Source organism: Sinocyclocheilus rhinocerous, unplaced genomic scaffold, assembly GCF_001515625.1.
Source record: "Sinocyclocheilus rhinocerous isolate Xijiao unplaced genomic scaffold, SAMN03320098_v1.1 scaffold1585, whole genome shotgun sequence".
Classification (NCBI taxonomy): Eukaryota; Metazoa; Chordata; class Actinopteri; order Cypriniformes; family Cyprinidae; genus Sinocyclocheilus; species Sinocyclocheilus rhinocerous.
The window spans coordinates 72,931-92,404 of NW_015642871.1; the positions used below are offsets into that span (position 1 = coordinate 72,931).

At 35.8% G+C, this 19,474-nt stretch overlaps 1 pseudogene; it reads right to left on the reverse strand.

The window, feature by feature from the left end:
• Positions 1–19,474, reverse strand: part of LOC107756906 (probable leucine--tRNA ligase, mitochondrial) — a 43,386-nt pseudogene that overhangs the window by 14,459 nt on the left and 9,453 nt on the right.

The following is a 19,474-nucleotide window of genomic DNA, read 5'->3' on the forward strand; positions in this document are numbered from 1 at the left end:
GTGTTGTTAGCTGAATGATCCACAGCTGTGTTTTTTTGTTTAGTGATATATTGTTCATGAGTCCATTGTTTGTCCTGAACAGTTAAACTTCCTGCTGTTCTTCAGAAAAACCCCTCAGCTCCCACAAATTCTTTGGTTTTCCAGCCTTTCTGTGTATTTGAACCCTTTCCAACAATGACTGTATGATTTTGAGATCCATATTTTCAGACCGAGGACAACTGAGGGACTCTTATGCATCTATTACAGAAGGTTCAAACGCTCACTGATGCTCCAGAAGGAAAAACCATGCATTAAGAGCCGTGGGTGAAAACTTTTGAACAAAATGGAGATGTGTAAATTTTTATTAGTTTGCCTAAATATCTTTTTTTTTTTTTTTCATTTAGTACTGCCCTTCAGAGGCTACAGAAGATAGTTACATGTTTCCCAGAAGACAAAATAAGTTACATTTACCCTGATCTACGAATTCAAAAAGTTTTCACCCCCCGGCTCTTAATGCATGGTTTTTCTTTCTGGAGCATCAGTGAGCGTTTGATATATATATACTATAAAATATAAATATTACTATTTACCATAGTCTACGTAGTCTACGTAGTCTACGTAAAGTTAAAAAAGTGGCCATTGCTGAGGTATTTCATCAAATGTGTAGATGGTTATAACAGTAAAAGCAGTAGAATAAAGCAGCAGATTGTGCAATAGTTGTATAACACTTTCTCCATCTGCAGCATGACTGACCCACCCAAAAAACAAACAGATGAAATTCATTCTGAACCAAAGCCAACATCTCCATGTTTCAACAGGTCTTCTTCAGAATCCATGCTTAAGCTTGTTTTCTCAGTGTGTGTGTGTGTGTGTGTCTGAGCATGTGCATGAGTGAACACTGTAAAGTCTTCTTTTTTTGAGAGAGAGAATCATGGAGAAAACAACACATTGACAGAGCTGTCAAACACAAGTGTCAATCACAGCTGAAAATGCATCCTTGTCCGCGTCTGCTAAATGACTAAATGTTGTCTATACAGTTTTTTGTTCTAACACTGCTCCAGACAGCTGAGAGGTTTGATGACTGCAGAACATCTGCTAAAAGAGCACAGCGTTACCACATAATGCAAAAACCAGCCAGCTAAAGCTACGCTCACACTTTGAACACAAAATTTCTTCAAACATCGCAACAGTTATAATATTAAAAACATAAATTCAACACATAGCAAATTATAATAAAACCAAAAATGTAAAAATATGCAGTCTACTCCAATTTGCTGCAGCTTTAAAGTTTTTTAACTTTTAATTTAGTAAGAGATCACGCCGTGTCTGACATGAGACAAGTTCACCAAACTCGAACTGTAGAATGCAGTGAAATGGGAGGCATTTTATATAAAAAAAAAATATACCAATAAAGGATCTAAACATCACAAAATAAGACTTGGCTAAAAGTACAATTTCAAATAAGGAAATTCTCATTTTGGTGGTTTGGCATCAATGCAATGTTAAAACGTGAATTAAAAAATATATATATGCATGGTCTACTTGGCAGTTGTAAATTATGAATTATTACAAATGATTATGTTTTATAATTAATATAATATTTGAACACCGTTACCTCTTATAATATTGTTGTGGTCCCTGTTGTATATATATTTTTTTAATTACTGTGATTTTACCATGATACAGAGGAGACACAACCTCTTGCTTTATTTAAACATTTTCAATTTAGTTTCAATGTATTATATTAAATTGAACCTCAATACTGCAGAAAATAAATAGCCATGAAACTCAACCTAAAACACAAAAATAAAATAAAATAAAAACGTCCTTTTCCCCTGTTTTTATGTTGCACTATATAAAATAAATTATTTAAATTATTTAAATGAATAATATTAAAGTTAAATATTATTACTATATATAGTAATAATAATAACTTTAATATTATTATTAATATTAATTATTAATTTTTATTATTAATGTAAATAATTTATTTCAATAATAATAATACTATATATATATATATATATATATATTATTATTATTTTATTTTTATTTTTTATTAGGCACTCCGTTGTTTCTTGTTTAATTACACACATGTTCCGTCGAACTGTCTCGTACTCGAGCGATACCGGCTCTATATCAGCGGCTGTGATTGCCTCTGGCCTAATAGCCAGAACCTACACCGCTGGTATGGCATAGAAGAGTTTTGCCAGCTCTGTGGCCACCAGAGTCCCAGCCTACAACACATCCTCTCCGGCTGCAAGACTGCTCTGACCAAGGGCCGGTACGGGTGGCGCCACGACCACATCTTGCGGAAGTTAGCAGAGGTCATTGAAGCACGCAGGCTCGGAGTGAACAAAGCCAGCATGTCAACATCATACCAGCCTATTCAATTTGTCAGGCAAGGGGGAGATGCGTTAAGCAGCTTCGTACGGGAGAGGTCCCTGTTGTCACCTGGAGGCGAGTGGGACCTGAGAGTCGATCTTGGTCGCCAATTGAAGTTCCCTCAGCAGATTGTCATAACATCTCTTCGACCTGACATTGTAATCTGGTCCACCACCACGAAGACTGTCATCATGGCCGAACTAACTGTGCCATGGGAAGACGGGATGGAGGCAGCGTTTGAGAGGAAAAGGGAGAAGTATGCAGAGCTTGCATCAGCATGCACGCAAGCTGGGTGGAGAGCATATACCTTTCCAGTGGAGGTTGGTTGCAGAGGCTTCACCGGAACCTCCACGCAGCGATTCCTTAAGACTCTCGGAGTCAGAGGCCCCAAGCTGCAGAAGGCCCTGAAAGACCTGGCGGAGGAGGCAGAGCAGGGGAGCTTTTGACTCTGGCTACGCAGAAAAGACAAGGCTTGGGGTAGAGACGGATCCTAGGGCGGCTGCAGGGGGCGGCAGGGAGACGTCCCTGCCGCTGCTCCACCACCTAGAGATGTTCCGGGATTAAAGGAGCGAAACATCAAGGACGGGTGGCTCCCGGCTGACGACCCTGCAGCTGCTCAACCGGCACTGGCGGAAGTGCGTCTGGCAGAAATGCCTAGCAGGTAGCCTTACCTGTGCTTATACTTACCTGTCTAGACACCCATACCTATACTCTAAAAGTTGATAATGACTGTATATATAACACCAGGAATATTACATAAATGTAATCCCAACATTCCTGATCAATGTATAACAACATGCAATTTAGATAAAGCAACTTGAGGGAACTTACTGCTTATGGGATTGTTCCCAATCCAACTCAAGATTCTCAAATGTCCTAAACTACGCAAACTTAATTTTCTTGAAACATGTCCAACTATTAAACAGGAATACATTTTTGCAATGCACTAGAACAAAATGGTATGTGATGGAGAGGCCGAAAGAAATACTGTACATTTATAAAATGTACAATTTAAATAATTAATATTAAAAAAAAAATGTTTTTAATTCATCTTCTTCAATTTCTGACCACAGCTTTACTGAGACATCATCACTGAAGTCCCTAAAGATTGGTTAAGCCATCGACTGACTAGGCAGTGAAGCAGCAAGCCCTTTTCTTTTACTTGTTCTCTAAACACATAAGAACAAACACGTAGTTGAAGTCAATAACAACATGGCGAGATTGATAGTCGCTCACTCCATCGGTTTGTCCGTTTGTTTTGGCGAAGCCTTCGAAACTGAACACTGTCAATTCCAATTCAATCAACAGCAGCACTTTGTCAAGCTCCATTAAATCATCACACACTTAGTGCTGTGCTTACAACACACACCAGATGCTGCCTGCGCCTTTGAGCAGAGAGAGATTCGTCACGCAGAGGACAGAGATGGACGAGACTCAAAGACAGAGAAACAGAAAGACTGAGTGAAAGAGTAAATGTCTGCTGAGGAAAGCACAGACTCAGGGCTGTGTGACATGTATCATCTACCATAATGACTGAAAGATAACACAAGTGACCACCAAGAGAAGTGAAGGTTGTTGGAAACCGAAAATTATTGTTTGGAAAATGTGCGAGCTGATGTTATCAAGTATGTCAGTTGTTTTGCAAAAAAACAAACGAAAATGCAGCTTAATGCACACTTCATTGCCTATTTTAATGCCCCGAAATTAACATATAAAGGGCCAATTTTATATTTATATCAAATGATATAGTTAAACAATATCACACGTGTGCTGTTACTCCTAAATATCAGCACAAATGCAAAAGTCATTGATTTTATAAAAACAGTTCAATAAACAATGTTAACATTCTGAGTTACAAAATATTTTCAATATTGTCCGTTTTAGCTTTTTTTCTGTCATAATAATGTCTAAACGAATTCACAGCAGAACAGTTTTACACCTGCAAGTAACACATAGCAGTGCTTCATTACTGAATGAATCTGTGTTTTAAACAAATCAGAGTAATGAATGATTCAATGACTGAATGAATCAGCCGTTTGAACCAATCGTTTAAATGCCACCTACTGGCAGTTTAAGTTTATTATTATTATTATTATTTAAATCTCATAGCATTATTTATGCAATTGTAAATGCAGGGTACATACATTCATTCCACCTCTGAGCTGCATTAAACAGCCTGTGTAAATGTATCTAAATGCCAACGATTTAGTTGATACTAATTTAATTTGAATGGTATTAGATCTACAGTATTTTATTATTCTCATTGAATTTATTGATTAAATGTAAGGATTTTACAAAAAAGATGATGCATACATCTAATAAGGTTAGAAAAGCTGCCCTTATAAAGGTAAAAATTATTAGTTTACGGGGGTAAATATTGCTTTGTAGTGGAAAAGTCCATTTCTGTCATCACTGTGAACTGACCCCCACACAGAATATGAAAAAAAATGAAAAGGACTTTGACATATTTTGCTATTTTACAGCATGTTCGTACATACGTACCTGTGGCGACATTTCTGCAAAATGATTTTTTCGCGACTCTTTCAAAGTGAAATGTCCAATGAGCGGCACTAAAAACATTTTTTTTTGTATCACGGCAGATTAGAAATTAAATGAAATGCCTACGCTAAATCTAACCAATAGTGTTAACAGAAGCAATTAGCTAAATCAATCATGCCATGTCTTTGAACTATGCAAGTGCAGTGCTGTACCAGGTGAGCTACTGAGCAAGTTTACTATATCAGAAATGCCATATAGAGCTGGTTGTTTGAAGCAAATGTCAAAATGTATTCAAAATGCAGTTCACAAACAAAGCACTATGGTAAAATGTTTTGAGATCATAACAGTTCTCTGTGTGAAAATAAGTCTTTATTATTGCCAAATCATCATTTGCGTGAAAAGGAATAAAAGTTGTTGGTGTTTTATTACCACTAGTGTTCATTTCAGCTGGACATAGGAGTGTATTATTCAGTCACCAGATATCATTTTTGATATATTTTTTTTACTAGTGGGTGCAGGACACTATAGTTAATTTATGTAAGTGAGGATAGCAAAATAAAGTAAACTGTGACATATTATACCCAAGAATTCTTCCTACAGTGGACTACCAGTAAAATGGATACAAATTTGGGACCAAAAATTATTCAGACACTTTGTCCTGTCCATGTTTTGCTTAAGTGTTTTTTCTTTAATTGCTAATGCGACCTTTTTACACCTCAGACTGAACAAAATTAATCATTGATTGGTAATTGGTTGAGCTAAATTGGAATGATCTAATTGTATACTTAAAGGGGTCATATGATGCGATTTCAATTTTTCCTTTCTCTTTGGAGTGTTACAAGCTCTTGGTGCATAAAGAAGATCTGTAAAGTTGCAAAGACTAAAGTCTCAAATCCAAAGAGATATTCTTTATAAAAGTTAAGAGTTAGCCACACCTACCTAAAACGGCTCGTTCTAACACACCCCACATGTCTACGTCACGATGTGAGAAGATTTGCATAACGCCGCCCAAACGTTCACGCAAAGAAAGAAGGCGTAACTTAAAAATATTTGGCTGCACAACTGTTGATAATTCTAATAATAAATCAGCATATTAGAATGATTTCCCTTTAAATTTAACAGCTGACAGCTTTTCAACCGAATTCATTACATACCTTTCTATCAAAGTTATCTGACATTATCAAGATGAATTTGTTCTGACACAGTTTAACTCTGAGTTCTTGTCATATTTTATGACCATTTTCTAAACTATAGCGAAAAAACTGTGATATAATGTGAGAAACATCTGAATAAATTTTGGTTTGACTGTATGTATAGGTATGTTTTTAAAAAATGTAGGTAGAGGCACATTTTTCCAAGGAGAATGTGTTGAAAAAGACATTACCACATGGTAATAAATCATATGTTGACTTTTCAGCAACATGACTCTTCTACTGTATATATTACTGTATTTACTGTTACCATGACATAAAACGACTCCTGTGGTCATATCAATTCAGGTCACAACACACACACTCCATCAGTTTAGCATCAGGATAATGATGTCCACGATGACCTTCTGTCTCCTAGTTATAAACTGACGGCATTTTTCAGAAGCATTCTCACAAATCATAACATAATTTCTTTGGCGCGGTGAGCCACAGGCTTTAGAAAGTGCTGTTTTCAAAAGGTGTGAGCACATTCTGAAACATGACAAACTTAATTTGAGCTCTAATTAAGAACATATTCACACCGTTTCCATTATTCAGACACCTCATAATTAAAACACACGTCATTCCAGCAGACCTTGACTGCAGCTTTTCCATTTATGAGACCGTGTTTTGGTGTGTCTGTGTGTGGGTGTGTGAATATAAAAACGAGGCTGCAGAGAGGATAAATCATCAAACTATGTGTGTGCTGCTGACAGAGAGCAGTAAATTCTGATATGAGTGTTTTAAGAGTAAAATTACCCGATGGCCCCTCATCCTCTGGAAGTGGCCGATGGTGTCGCTAATGGTGTAAATCCTCACGTGGCCCATATGCAGCCGACCCGATGGGTACGGGAACATGGAGAGGACGTAGAACTTCTTCCGGGAGCTCTAAAAACAAAACAAAAAACAAAAGAGTCATTCTGTGCCTTTTTCGTTTTGAAGAATTTCTGTAAGATTTTCTATGACGTTCCAAACCTGTATAACATTCTTTCTTTTATAGATACTTTGAAAACGGTTTCGGGTACCATTGACTTCTATAGCATGGGCAAGAATACTATGGACGTCAATGGGACCTCAAACTTTTTGGTTTCCAAGATTCTTCAAAACATCTTCTTTTGTGCTCAACAGAAAAAAATAAAGTCTTAAGGTCCTTGCACACTGAGTCCGAAACTTTGCGTTTTTCCATTTTTTTCGTATTCGTCATCCTTTCCTATCAAAATGCTTGCTACGGATGCGAAAATGCAGAAAATCGAACCTGGTCTGAATTTCTTTATGACAGACGAAAGCTTCGGAGGCAGTGTGTAAATGTGATTGACACAACGTGAGGTCGTATTTATTTTTCAACGTGCAAAAAATTCGGACTCAGTGTGCAGAGACCTTTAGTCTTAGTCTTTTATTTATATAGCACCATATGTTCATTGTCCAAGGTGCTTTACAATTCAAAGATAAAACTAAATACCAGCAAAAAGAAAACAATATAACCCTAAAACACAGTTAAGAAAAAAAAAAGGCCACATATATACACATTATTTAAAGGGGTCATATGATGCGATTTCAATTTTTCCTTTCTCTTTGGAGTGTTACAAGCTCTTGGTGCATAAAGAAGATCTGTAAAGTTGCAAAGACTAAAGTCTCAAATCCAAAGAGATATTCTTTATAAAAGTTAAGAGTTAACCACGCCTACCTAAAACACGCTATCACCCCTATGTTTCGGTCTAGATCTTGGCACCTTTAGTTGAATTTGGTTTGCTGACCTAAGTGTTCTGGAGGGCTGCTGAATTGAAATAAGCTCTGAAAAGTATGTAGTCTTATGAATAGACTAATAAACATTTTCATTTGACTACGTTTTAAAAGGTTAATTGCATTTTTTAAAATGTTATGCCTTTATTTGTTAACCAGCGTTTTTGATAAGTTTGTATTAAATCATAAATCCTGAAAAGTTAATTAAAACAGTCAACACAGCATTTCTGAGAAAATAAAACATTTTATAGAGTCCTATTATTGTAAAAAAAAATAAAAAAGATTTTTTTATAAACTATTAAATTGTTTTTGAATGTAAAAACATTTCATGAATTCAATTGATTAGACATGGTTTTTGATTATTACATTTCAATTAAACCATTTTTTAAAAAGTAAAAAGAAAAACACAGAACTCAAGAAAAAAATGTTTTTTTTATTTATTGAAATAAATTGTTGCTAAATTAATTAAACCATTTCAGTTCACTAACATTTATTTTAACCATTAAAATAGAATACAGAAAAATGAAAATTTGGGGAAAAAATAAAACAGAATTTAGGAGAATTTTCCAATTTTCATATATGGTGTACATTATAATTATCTTGATTTAACATGGTAACATGCAATGGTACTTTTTGGTATGCTGGTTGCTGTAAATGTAATAATATTCAGCCCAGACTGTCCTGGTCAGATACAAGCAATCATGTCTAGTGTAGTGGAAACTCAATATCGCCAGGTAGTTCTCACAGCAGATCCCTAATATGAGGCCTTCACATGACTCGTTTAAGCGCAGGCTGCTGACCTGCGAGACCCGCTAAGGCTCATACATTAAGTCACGCTCTCCGCGGCAGTTTTAATGATTCATGACGGCTTTGAAGAAGCGCGCCGCACTGGGCAAGCATTAATCAGTGCAGGTCAAAAAGGCCTGAATTATTCAGCAGCTGAAAGAGACAGAGACACATTTTGGGAGAGAATACATCTCCACCGCATCTCCCCCAGAAGCTTTTCCCTTAATCCAGTGAATCAGTCTTCAGGTGCGTGGAACTAACTCTGATCAATTTGGTACATAAACAATTGAGGTCAGTTTTCAGAGAGTCGACCCCACTAAAATCTATTCGGAGTGCAAGAGAAGCATACTTCTTTTTTATGAAAAGCCCAGTGACTGTACTAGAAACCCTTGGTGTGGTGAGAACATGTGAAAACTAACAGTGTGAGAAAACAAGGAAAACAAGGCAGATGGAGCATGCAGCACATGTCTGAGGAATGAAAGCAAAAGGTGTTAAATGTTCTCGGCTCAGGGTCAGACTATTTTTAGAAGCCATGCCATGAACACCTTCAAACGACCACAGAAATACCACAGCAGAACCCCATCTGATTTTGAGGGTGTTTGTGTGAAAAAAAAAAAAACATATTTTAAAGGACTAGTTCATCCACAAATGAAAATGTGTTGGAAGTTTATTCACCCTCAGGCCAACCAAGATGTGTGTTAGTTTGTTTCTTCATCAGATTTGGAGAAATCAGCAAATGGATGCTCTGCAGTGAATGGGTGCCGTCAGAATAAGAGTCCAAACAGCTGATAAAAAGTGAGTGAGTGAGTGAAGTGACATGTGGCCAAGTATGGTGACCCATACTAGGAATTAGTGCTCTGCATTTATCCCATCCAAAGTGCACACACACATCAGTGAACACACACACACCGTGAACACACACCCGGAGCAGTGGGCAGCCATTTTTTGCTGCGGCGCCCGTGGAGCAGTTGGGGGTTCGGTGCCTTGCTCAAGGGCACCTCAGTCGTGGTATTGAAGGTGGGAGAGAGCGCTGTACATTCACTCCCCCCACCTACAATCCCTGCCGGTACGAGACTCGAACCCGCAACCTTTGGTTACGAGTCCGACTCTCTAACCATTAGGCCACGACTTCCCAAACATCACAATAATCCACAAGTAATCCACAGTCCATCAGCTAACATCTGGAGAAGACAAAAGCTGCAAGTTTGTAAGAAACAAATATCAATAAATCATTCAGATATTTTTAACTTCAAACTTCTGGCAAAATATACGAGTCCATAATCCATAATGTTGCTTTCTCCGGTGAAAAAGTGGTCTGGATTGTTTACAAGCCACAGTCCGAAACAGCTCTAAACAAATATGTTGGGTGCATTTTGATGTTTGAGGACAAAAGGGGGACTTTTACACTGGAGGAAGCATTATTGTAGATTATGGACTCATATTTTAGCCAGAAGCGAGGGTTTAAAGTAAAAAATGTCTGAATGATGGCTTTGTTTATTTCAAACACACAGCTTTTCACTTCACAAGACGTTAACTGATGGACTGGAGTGGTGTGGATTACTTGTGGATTATTGTGATGTTGTTATAAAAAAATTATCTTAAATAGTACATTTAAATATGATTTTGTTTGTTTTAATTTTGAATAATGATTAAAATGCTTAAGATTAGTGTAAGGAACATACCTTTTATTTTTAGATTTTTAATAAATTGAAACTCTATTTTGGAAGTTGTATAAACGTTTTTCAAAACCATATGAAATTAACATTTATAGAAGAATAGATTTCTAATAAATTGGCGAGTATTTTAAACTTTTCCTTTATCATGGACATCCTTTATTATTTATTCATTAATGGCATACGAGTTATATCTATTTTGCAATAAACATTACGTTACTTGGGGGGCAAAAATTATTATTTTTTCATAATATTGCAACCATAGTACCCTGAAATGAGTCCGTTTTTTTTATTTCAATTTACATTATGCAACTGTTGTGTAAATACATGTTTGCCACCTTCAAGCAGCATTAAACTATCTGTTTACTGTAGCTTCTGTTCCATCTTTACAGTATAAAGATGACTTTGGTATTTTATTGGAAACAGTCTGATTGACTGAAGTCATTGGTTAAATTTAAGTTCTTGCCTACAAGACAAAAACTGCCACTAAAGGTAAGAAAATCAGTTCCAAATATTGGGTAAATATTGCCCCTTAATGAAAAAAAAAAAAAAAAAGTGTATTTCCGACCCTGCTTACAATCAATGACAACAGTTTCACATTGTTTTGCCATTTCTGATTCAATCACGTCATTTACAGTGTTTCATAGCATTCCCTCGTAAAAAATAATTTAAACACAATCTTGTACTGATACTGTTACTGAATTAAATTGTACTTTGATTCATCTCTGGGCCGGTTGGTTGGATGGAGGAAATCGGCGCTTTCAGTCTTTGAATGACTCCATTAATAAATACAGCTCCAGCAAACACATGAAGTGAGGGACACGTCCTCATGATAGTAGAGCACTCTCTCCTACAGAACACGACAACAAGCTTAAAAGCCAACCTACAAACCTGAACAAAAAGCAGCTTCTCTGTAAGATTAATGCTTCAGAAGCCAGGCGTCTCTTTTCTCACACATACAAAGGTTTTCTCCGTGAGGTGGAAGGGATTCTTTGAACGAAAATCTCAAGGGAGAGCCACTTCAAAGTAAAAACATGGCATACTGTAACTGAAAATCCCCTCCTCTCGACTTTCTTAATGCATTTTCACTTGCTCGTCCATATAAATAACTCCTAGAAATGTATCGTAAAAGCGCTCCGTATGTCATCTACATTGGTGGAAGAAAATGATTTTTGCTGCTTGTTTCATTTATTTTACTTAACTAAAGCAACACAATTGCTAAGTATTTTATCACAACTTGTGTTCAGTCCACTTCTCATATGTACAATTTACTTTAAAAAAATGTGAATCATTTTAATTGCATTAACTGAAACTACATAAGTGAAATTTTAGTTCCCAGCATGATTTGCATAGGACTGAATTGGGAGATTAAATGTTGAAATGAAGGGTTATTATTGTATGCACTAGTAAGTAAAAGGGAAAGAACTGTTGGTGTTTTATGTTTGACATTTAAAAGAGTTACCATTGTTGAAGAGTAGAGATGGTGGTTAGGGATGGTTGTATCGTGACTATGATGTTTTTTGCTTCATTCATTCACTTAAGTCCTGCTGGGAGGTAGGGCTGTCAAAAAAAAATTTGAATTTCGAATATTCGTCGAATTTAAAATAAAAATCCACATTCGAATGCAAAAACGTCGCATTCGAATTTTAGGTGTGCATCAGGCAGCCTTCCATGCGCCCCCTTGTGGCCTCAGGAGAGAAGCCAAAAGCTTTAGAATTTAGTTTTTCAGCCATTTTGACAGCCCTACTGGGAGGTTCGTATTTATGAGTTAGGAAGTTATAATTACACCATCAGATGCATTCAAATCACTAATGTCAGAGCAATTTTTTTTACTCTACTTATCCTAAATGATGAATAAAGAATGTACATCACGTGTATTTTTGCCTTTTATGCTTTTATTCAATAATGAAGGTTCTACTGAATTTTTGTACATGCAACATAAACGACATTTATTCAATTCAGCAAATTTACCATCAATACAGAAGTTGCGTTCTTGTGTCCAACGTGTTTTCTCAGTGACATGAATCCAACTCAGAATCTTAAAGGGGTCATATGATGCGATTTCAATTTTTCTTGCTGCATAAAGAAGATCTGTAAAGTTGCAAAGACTAAAGTCTCAAATCCAAAGAGATATTCTTTATAAACAAGCTTAAAGAAAATCAGTTTCCTAACTTGTACATACGAATTTATGGTGGCATTAATGTGCTATCAACTTGTAAATATGAGCTTTCTGACATGACTTAAGCACATCATTAGTCACTTTGTTAATTTACTTAGCTAAGTAGAATTTTAAAAAGCTAAGTAAGAAACTTTAATGTAAATTAAAAACGGAGTAAATTTAACTCATTTTTTTTCCCAAGTGTATCTGATTATCTGAACTGTAATTTTTATACATTTTCTATGCCTTTTTTTTTTATTATATTCATATTTTTCACATCTTAAAACTGGATGAAGCCAGGTTTAACATTCTTGTTTTATTTTGTTTTATTTATATATTCATGGTTATGTTACAAATGGGATTTTGGATCTCTTTTTATTACTCCATAACTCAGAAAATGATGTCAACAAAAAGTTTACAATGACTTTAAGAATACAATTTCATGTGAATTTAGAAAGATCACAGTACAGTCAAAGAGAGTACAATGACAGCGTGGCCTGATGATGAATACCAATACATATAATTTCATATACATCATTTTCCTTCAATTAATCTGATAGGGGTGTATTGTGTTCAGATGTCTGTTTTGTTAGAGAAACAAATAGACTCCAATATATTTGTGCCGTAACTATGGCAACATGAGACGATAGTGGAAGGTGGAAATAAACCTGTCCCCTTGGAAACAAATGAAAAACTTCTAAATTGGTCACATTAAAGAAAAATCATTTATCAGTACAAAGACAATGCATGTGGGAGGTTTTGCAAAATGTTTCAAAAAATAAAGAAAAAGAAGAGTTACTTTCTTTTTTATTTTCTTATGAAAAAGCATTTAATTAGTTTGTTATAATTCATTCGAGGTCATTCTAATAAATTAGTATCATTAGGGTCCTTCCTATAAATGTGGGTAAAACTGGCTACAAATCCAGTATAAAATTTGAGTCATTTTATATATTTGTTTTTTAAATAATAAAGTATCTTATATTATTCCTTATGTTTTATATCATTAATAAATTATTTTGTTTGTTTTTCCTTTATTCTCTTTTTATATTTTAAACTACATGTGAATAGAGTAAACATTTTAATGAATAAACCTCGCCATATTTTTCCAGTTGATTATTCAGAGTACATTAAGACAACTGTTTGCATTACAAGTTTACTTAAATGTTATGTTTAAATAAATAAATAAATATGCACTAATTAGCAAAGATTTCCTAAACGGAAATCTGAACATATTTGGAACATATGTGACCCTGGAGCACAAAAGCAGTCTTAAGTCTCTGGGGTATATTTGTAGCAATAGCCAACAATACATTGTATGGGTCAAAATTATTGATTTTTCTTTTATGCCAAAAATCATTAGGATATTAAGTAAAGATCATGTTCCATGAAGATATTTTGTAAATGTCCTACTGTAAACATATCAAAACTTAATTTTTGATTAGTAATATGCATTGCTAAGAACTTCATTTGGACAACTTTAAAGGCGATTTTCTCAATATTTAGATTTTTTTGCACCCTCAGATTCCAGATTTTCAAATAGTTGTATCTCGGCCAAATATTGTCCTATCCTAACAGACCATACATCAATGGAGAGCTTATTAATTTCACAAAAATTGACCCTTATGACTGGTTTTGTGGTTCAGGGTCACATATAATCTAGCATATTTGGATTTCTTTTCACAATGACCCAGTTATCAAACAGCTGCTAATCTGACGCACATGAGGCTATTGAGAAACATGCTGTATGGCTCCTTCAGAGGACTTAAGTGTTTTCCGTCAGCCGCCCACCAGCTCTCACACACACACACACACACACACACACACACACTCCACTCCACACACACACACACACTCCACTCCACACACACACACACACTCCACTCCACACACACACACACACTCCACTCCACACACACACACACACTCCACTCCACACACACACACACACTCCACTCCACACACACACACACACTCCACTCCACACACACACACACAAGGTCTCGTGTTTGTGGAAGAGAAATGAGGAGAATAAGCAGTGTCCCGTCGCTATGGTTACCCATCTTCCAGTGAGGAAGATCCACAGCAACTCATATGCAAGTCAAGTCTAACGCATTTGGATGTGTAATGCAGCCTCGCATTGTTTTTAACAACATTATCCATCGGTTTCAATAATAAAGCCAGTATTTCTAGCAGGAGAGGGTGTCAAATATAAAGACATCAGATGTCAAATGGTTAGAGCTGAAGAATAGAGAACATGGATCACATTCTACTTACACGACGAACAACGGGACCTATACAGATGTATTGCGATCCGTTCAGTGTCTTCGATATTATTTATTCATTCACAGCTTCATTTTGGTGCCGCATTAATACGCTCATCTGACAGATTCACACCGCTACACGGGCCCCGCCATGTTGTTCAAATAACTCGAACTTTATTTAAAACTCAAACACCCGCGCTTGAGGAACGATGGAGTAGATTTCAACAGCATTTTAAAGTTAAATTATTCTATCTAATGCACTCTGAAGACAGGTGGAAGCATTCTTCACTGGAATTATCTTCTAAACATACCGGAGATGCTTCCTTTGGCTTTTTTATTACTTTTATTATTGTAAAGAATAATAAACAATATAAATAATAGACAGCAAACGAAACTACTTATTGACGCTCTTAAAGGGATAGTTCACCCAAAAATGTGTCATCAAAAAAAAGTCTCGGTGCGTCGCATACCGAGTAGGTATAGTACATCTGAATTTGAACTTACTTCCTGAGTGTTAATAAAAAGTACATTCTAGAATATGAGTAGTATGAATGAAATTCGGACATCCGCCATTTTGTTACTGTCATGTGACCTACCAGAATGCATAAATCTTCTCAGATGGGTCAATGGAATGCATTGTACACTAGTACACAGATCTGTAGAACAATAGGTTACAGAATGAAATGAAATATGCAAACACTAGCTAGGCTATGAAAAAGTCTATGCTATTTCATTCAGTATAGAAGTTAAATGCTAAAAACATGCATAAGAGCACTAGACAAAGTTACCATCTATATAGCAATGATTATTAATGAAAACTATAACAGTAATATGTATTGTTGCATGAATAATAAACAAATTATCCACCCCTAACGTATAGTAAAGTATTAACACATTTTGATGCGATAAATATGGTATAATTTAACAGTGTGCATCCCTCTAAAACAGAGAAAACATCTTTCACAGACATCACCATGTCTGTCTCTTTTAAAGTGTTTATAATGAGTTGTATTGTTGCACAATCCTTAACCCACCCCAGACCGCACTAATTTTACGGCCATGATGGAATCTGCACTTCAGAATCACAGCAAAAGTAGGTAATTTGGGTAATTTTCACCTACTTTTTTTCCCGAATATTATGAATTTGGATATATACTGTTTTGGTGTACTGTTTTTCGCATACTAAGAAGGGAATTATTAGATTTAGTACGCAGCAAATGTCGTTATTTGCTTATCCTCATGTTGTTCCAAACCTGTAGGAGTTTCTTCCTTCTGTTGAACATAAAAGATGATATTCTGAGAAATGGTAGACTATATCCAAAATTGCCGTCTTCATAAAATGCTGCAGGAATTATGTATTTTTGTAGGCCAAAACCCTAGAAAATGAGTTAGCATTTCTGGTTCCATAGTCCTGAATTTAATTGATTTGTGCTGAACGCAGGTTAAAGAAGATATTTCATATCCTATTCGATGAAACAAAATACATCAGTGAAACCTACTTATGATTTTTTTCTTGTAAAGTTGCTACTTGTCTTGATAAAGGCAGTTGCTAGCAAGTGGCTAAAAGGGACTGCAGAGGTTTTCAGGACATTAGACGTCATCACAGCAAACAGGTAATCTCATCCACTATAATATAATCACTGTAATATAACCATGCTATCACGCTCAGGGAAAATATTTTTCATAAAAGACAGAAAGAGTTGTTGAAGTTTAAAGGTAGTGTGATATTGAAGTCACGTGACCGTGGTGTAGTTTGTTTATGGCCTACGTTTAGCTTTGAACTTCTGGCGATTGTATGTTAGGCATCATATGACATGCAATTCATCTTAATTTAAATGTTAAGCATGAGTCTACAAATCACATATCTTATGATCACATATCTTAAAGGTCCCCTGAAATGCTTAGGAAACACGCAGCGTTAAGCCCCGTTCACACCAAGAACGATAACTATAAAGATAACGATATTAGCGTGAACGATATCGTCTGTTTATTCTAAGCGCTCATGCGTCTGCCGCTTTAAATTCTTGAGCTCGTTACAGCAGGATGGATTCACTTAGGGCTTTTTCTGAACGTGTCTTTCAGTCTTACAGTAAGAGGGAGTGATTTGGAAGTCAGTTGCCTCGTTTGATGCTGTAACCTGTTTTATCAAACCCTGACTATATATCAGTGAAGATTCAAGATGCTGTAAAAACCATAAATATTTCAACTGTATCATCTAATCATCCACATGAGCCATTGCTGCTTGGCCTGCAGTCATTGCCACTTAGAGCTACGTTTTTATTAGTGTATTTTTATTATAGTTTTATAACATTATCAGAATTTTCTTCATCTTTGAATCTGACACTGAGGCATCATCACAACGAGTGGCAGAGTATTCTGTCATACAGTAGCTGCCAGGCATGAAAATTCAGTGCTGGATGTTTTTCCCTGTTACCGTAGCAACCCTTTTATCTCTCAATAGCAGATTGTTTTCTGTTGAAGCATTCAGATTTGTGAAATCGGCAGCGAAGCATAGGCTCCACTTCACACCAAATGAAACAAACAGAGCATTAACTCCTTTACTGGAGGTCAGTGAAGTTCAGTCATATCTTCACCCCCGAAGGCTGTCATATGTTTTAAAAATCCGTCTGCGGTGAAACTGCACCTGATGATTAGATTTCTTTTGTTTATGTCAAACTGAAGGTGCCTCTTTCTTTCAGATAATACTACAGACTTACACTCAAACCTTTGAGTTGTTATTTTTTCACTAAAACTAAAAATATATTTTTAAAATGAAATATAGAACAAATAAACTTCATTTATTTTAATTAGTAGCCAAAGCAACATTTATAATTTTGCTTTGGCTACTAAAGTAGTATCCTACTAAAATTATAAAAAAAATACTAATTAAATAGTTATATAAAAAAAAAAAAACTAATAAAAATGACAAAATTACACAAAAATTACAAAATACTTTAACTGAAATTAAAATAAAAACTGAAAATATAAAAATTAAAACTAAATCGAAATAAAAATTACAAAAACATAACAAAATTACAAATACTTTAACTAAAATTAACTCCAAATTAAAAAAAGAAAGAAAAATTCACAACTAATATAAATGACAAACATATACTTTAAAAAAACAACAACTGAAAAAGCATGGTAATTTTCTACCCAGACATTATGCAGTAACTTCACTGATATTTCCATGTACAACAAACATCTAAAAAATAATATTAAACATTAAAGTTACTAAAACTAAAATTAACAATAAAACAGAAAATATAAGCAAACTGCATTAATAAACAAATACATAAACTATCTGCACGAATCAGTTTTTTCCACAATCTCGTTTTCTTATGATGGTCATAATGGACGTTTGCCATAATTTCCTCTGCTTGCCAAAGTTCATGTCATGATCTAGAAGCATAAACATGAACGAAAAGAAGGAAACAATACAAAAGCACAGATAAGATCATTATTCATTTTATTAGTGATGTTTACTAATTAAACATCACCTGTTGCTCAGGGTTATGGGTAGCCTGTAAACGATTAAAGGGGTCATATGATGCGATTTCATTTTTTCCTTTCTCTTTAGAGTGTTACAAGCTCTTGGTGCATAAAGAAGATCTGTAAAGTTGCAAAGACTAAAGTCTCAAATCCAAAGAGATATTCTTTATAAAAGTTAAGAGTTAGCCACACCTACCTAAAACGGCTCGTTCGAACACGCCCCCACATACCTACCTCACTATGTGGGAAGATTTGCATAAAGCCGCCCAAATGTTCACGCAACAATAATGTACAGTATGTGGAAAATAATGTTTTTTTTTACTTTAAACCGCATAAACACATTTCATTACACCAAATACACAAAATAATGTTCTTTTTAGCAGCATCATATGACCCCTTTAAAATATGTCCTCTCTACTTCTTAAACCCCATATGCAGCATACTGAACAATAACTTTTGTCAAAGAAGCAACCTGCACACATTCTACAGATGTGGTTGGATCTGACCGTTCTGCCTCAGTCTTATGAAGCTCTCTTAATCAGGAACTGGTTATAATTATGTGAAATGCCCATTTCCCTGATCCTATTTCCTCATTGCTGTCTCCTCTCGGGCCCCGGGCATCTGTGTGATTCTCTCTCTGATGAATGATGCTCAGCGCCTCGGGCTCTGTACAATGAAGTCAAAATCTGAGATGAAATCTTCCTCCCTCATTTCCTTCCCTTTCCTCTCCTATTTGTCCTGTTTAGTTGTGTGTTTAGTGACGGATCCCCATTATCATCCACTGCAGCCCCATCTCATGAGAAAACACGAGTGGTGATGTCCTATGAATTTGTAAGATGTGATTTGTACAAAAACAGATGATATTTTGACAAATAAGCAAGGATGAAGGTCTACCCCTAAATTTAATCGTAAATGAAGCCTGCATCTGCTTTCATCGCATTTCTTCCACTCTGACCGAATTGTGCATGTGCTAATTCTACAGACAGATAACATGCTATACTCATTCACAAAACATGGAACTTGCAGGGAGCTCAGAAAATATAGTTTGGAGACATCACGCATCAGAAATAGGGTGGCCATATGTGCCATTAATACGGGACACGTCCTGGCCAGGATTTTTATATTGCCCAAAACATCCAAAGTAGTTTGACCAATAACATGCAGGTACACTCTAAAAAATGCTGGGTTAAATACAACCCAGTGCTTGGTAAAATAGGGACAAACCCAGCAATTGGGCTGTTTTGACCCAGCGGTTGGGTTAAATGTTCAACCCAACCTTCTGGGTAGTAACCCAACCGCTGGGTCAAAACA